The following is a 4,232-nucleotide window of genomic DNA, read 5'->3' on the forward strand; positions in this document are numbered from 1 at the left end:
GGTTCTGGCCACGAACCTTAAACTTCTGAGTTTATTAATTAAAACTACTGAATGTAGTCTAGTATCGAGCTTGTAGCTTAGATCTTTTAGATTCATTGACTTATAAGGTAGGCTTTATACAGAGACAGTGAAAAGTATTCCATGGATTTTAATAAATGTAAAACTAACCCTAACCCTAAGCTACAAATATAAACGTACGTAAAAATGCAAACAATAAACAAACAAACACTTAACCGAAACAAAACATAAAACATAGCATGATCAGAATGAACTGAAAGAAAGAAAGAAATAGAGAGGAGGGAAAAGCTAGTAATTATTACATACAGAAACCTTGGTTCACGAGACCCCTGGAAAACGACTTCTATCAGCTCAATATAACATTAAGTTACTTGCAGAATTCTGTGCTTTTTCTGGTCAGACTGAAGCAGGAAGCGGGAAGCGGACAGCGCGGACGTGTCCTGTTTCTGCTGGGTCTTCCAGTGCCGCGAAGTTCGAAAAGGCTCACTGAATATAATATTACCGAGAAAGTCAGGTGCGTCTCCCGGGACGGGAGAGGTTTCAGATCTTGGTTGCAGAGACGGCAGGCTTTTTCATGGTGCGGGCCATGTGTCCCAGAGGCAAAGGCAAGGCCCGTTCATCTGGAGCAGCGCTGCACGTGGAGAAGGAGGAGGAGGTCAGCGGGATCGATGAGAGAAGAGAGAGAAGAAACTGAAGGTTTGGACTTTTATCAGTGTCCCATGTACCGCCCCCTTCTTCGTGGAGGACGAATCAGCTGTCGAGATCTTTTCTAGCGGGAAGATCCTTTGTTCGTTTGGAACGATCTCCTGGCTCGAGTTACAGGGACGATTGACTTAAGCCTTCCAGTTCCAGAAATATGAAATGTGTAAACAATGTATATTACTGCATTCTGCTATTGGAATTTGGCTCTGTTATATTGAGAGAATTCCATAGACATCAGACACATCACATGAAGGTTGTAGAAATGCAAAGTTACAGGAGATATGCAGAATTATACACATTTAAAGTTTTGATTACCACATGACAAAATCGTAGACACCCCAATATGACATGGTTATAACAAAAGGCACCTCAGAAATATATCACCATTTTGGTAATGTCCTATGTGGGTAAGTCAATGGGAAATCGGTGTGTGTGTGTGGTGCGTTTGGGACGTGACTCGCTGGAATGTCTGTTTTCCTGGGTTGTAAAGTTTTATGGTCTGAGGTAGGGTTACCACAAGACACTATTGAGGAACTTCTTTCATGAACCTTCAGAATTAAAGATTTTACCCTTAGCAACCCACATCTCTATTATAAAGCATAGCTAATCACACACATACATATCGGAAGGTATACACTCAAGAGCCATATTTCTACATGAAATTGTACTCAAAGGTGGTTTTGTGTGTGTGGGTGTGTGTGTGTGTGTGTGTGTGTGTGTGTGTGGGTCATGAGGTTGTAAAGTCACAGGGAGTCCATGCTGAAATGGGGGGGTTTTACAAGGGATTCTCCAGAACAGGGTTCCTTTGTGACTAAAATGTCCCTCTGGGGAACACAGATTGCAATTTTGACATGTCCAAGCAGACTTAGCGACGCCGTGGACAGACCCGTTGTCTAAAAAGACAACGAAGGATGTGTTTGGAAACAAGGAATTACTAATTGGAACAGCGTGTGACCGCATGTCAGGCATTGTCGGTACAATACCTATTGTACTTTTGTGTTGCACTGAAGAAAAAAAGTCATACTGGTTTAGATTATATTATTCTAAACTAAATTGTGTCCAGTGCAAATCTTAAAAAATAAAAAAGTTTAGTATAGAAGAACTAATTAGATTTATTCATTGAGCAGATACTTTTATTCAAAGCGACTCAGAAAGTTGAAAGTTGTGATGGCTTCAGCGGATCTGTTGGAGTTTTTCAGCTCATTCTAGCAGAGAGGAACCGAATAGTGATGGATCAACCAGGTGACGATTTTTCAGTGACCAGAAATAAATGGAAGGAAACCAGAAGGACTTCTGGAGTGATACTGGAAGCAGTAAAATAAATAGTTTGTTTATGGTCAGCAGTGTAAGTGAAATAGCTGTGTAAGAGTTTTAGCATCCATAAAGCTGGCAAATTACAACAGTTACTGACAAATCTTATACAGCACAAGTGCTAATGTTCCAGTGCACTATCATCAGTCAATAAACATGAGCTCTTATCAAAAGACCATCGAAAGGGGTTTGAGTGATTGATAATTAAAATCTTAACTGATCACAAAGATTTATTTAATGCTCCCCGTGTTATATTTCAATCAAAATGCATTGTGGACAGCCTAATATGTAAATGTCTGGAATGTGGACAGTCAAAAGTCCCTTTATCAGATATATGAAGAAAGTTCCAACCTACCTTTCATATAAATCCTGACAGAGAAAAAACATGACGGACGGGCAGCAGGTTCAGGAGATGCAAGAGAATGAAAAAAAACAAAAAAAAAAAACAATAATTTCTTCCTTTTTACATTAAATCTTTCTAAATTTCAAATTAAGAGTAAAACTTACAGTCAGTTGAGCTTGGCTACTTTGGACAATTAAAAAAACAAAAAAAAAACAGTTTAAACAAACCACCAAATGCAACAGCATGCTCGTACTAGCTGAAAAACCAGAACAGCTTATGCAATTCACTTTTATATCTTTGCTGTGGTGCATCATGGGAGGTGGGAGACACCAAGTGTAGAAGATGAAGGGGGTTGTTTGTTGTTTAAAAATTAAAAAAGCTTTTCAATTAGCAAATATGTATAAATGGTTGTTAAATAATAATTTGTGGATTAGGGAATGTACAAAAAGCTTTTTATATTGAGATTTGGTTGTTTGGTGAATTTAATTCCTGGTTGTTTGTATGTCTATCAATGGTTGTGCCCATGAGTATAAATGCCCACAAGCTGAACTTGCACAGGATGGTCAGTCTGTGGTGAAAACTGGAGAGTGAGAAAGCTGCTGAAGGTTGGAATAGTGAGAAAGCTGCTGAAGGTTGGAATAGTGAGAGTGGACATATTTTCTGCTTTCACAGAAAGGCCTTAAGCCTAGTCTCAGACTTAAATGCATGTTTGTGCTGTTTTAACTGAAAGCAATTTGCACTGACAAATATCATAATGTCAGTACCATTATTCTGTTTCAAGATGCAAAATGGTAATGTTTTTTTTTTTTTTTTCCTAATGTATGTTCATAAAAGCTACTTAAAAGTCCTAATTTAGCTAAGGCCTGATCCTGGCTTAATCTAAGCCCTGTCTGTGTCCTTTTTCACTTTGCTTAATTTGTTTTGTAGATAATTTACCCTGCCTATATTTGTATTTTTAATGTAAATAACATATTCATATTTAAGTGTAATTAACCAATCAGAAGCTTTTTTTTTTCTTTTTTTTTGCAGGTGGAGAGCACACAGTTTATGGTGTGACACTGATGTAAAGAGCGTCAAGAGATTCAAAAGAAACGGTCTAGTTTTGGTATATTGTATATGTGTATTTTTTCATTCTTGCATTTCTTTAGTCTTCACTGGTGTTTTTATTAATTGTTTTTCAGATGCTTCATTGTCACTGGAAAAGGGTGAGTAACATTCAGCTACATCCCACACAAAGCTTGTGGGTTGTTTATCCCACAGCTCTTCAGATTTGAATTTGAACCATTTCTAATAAGGACTGTCTATGTGTACCTAAAAGGTGTAAAGGGACTTGCTTTATTTTAATCCTAAATGAGTACTTTAGATCTGTGCAATTTACTTAAGTATTTTAACATTGAATTAAGAACTTATTTGTTCTTAATATTGAACCAAGTAGTATTTTTTAGTAGGCATTTACGAGCACATAATTTATTAAGTGTCATACATTTCATTTCTGTTTAATGTTTTAAATATTTTCATTTAAATACATAGTTAGTTTTATACAGTGTTGAATCAGAATGGGTTAAATTAATTGCAATACAGACTGAATGCAGTGTTTTAATGGCATTGCTGAATGTACAGTTAATCAGACTAAAGAGCCATTTTGCCCTCGATGTTAGGTATCCTGACTAATGTTGTCCCTGAAATTGTGCAAACTGAATTTGGTGAAAACAACATTTGGTAAATATTGATGTAAGTTATGCTATTTACAGCAAGTAAAAGTGGCACGTTTAAAAAAATGTCAACCAGATTAAGGCATTGGAATCTTATCAGAGGAAAAAAAGTCTTTAAAAATAGAAGATAAATCTGTGTTCTGTAA

Source organism: Squalius cephalus, assembly GCF_949319135.1.
Source record: "Squalius cephalus genome assembly, chromosome: 4".
In the NCBI taxonomy this organism is placed as follows: domain Eukaryota; kingdom Metazoa; phylum Chordata; class Actinopteri; order Cypriniformes; family Leuciscidae; genus Squalius; species Squalius cephalus.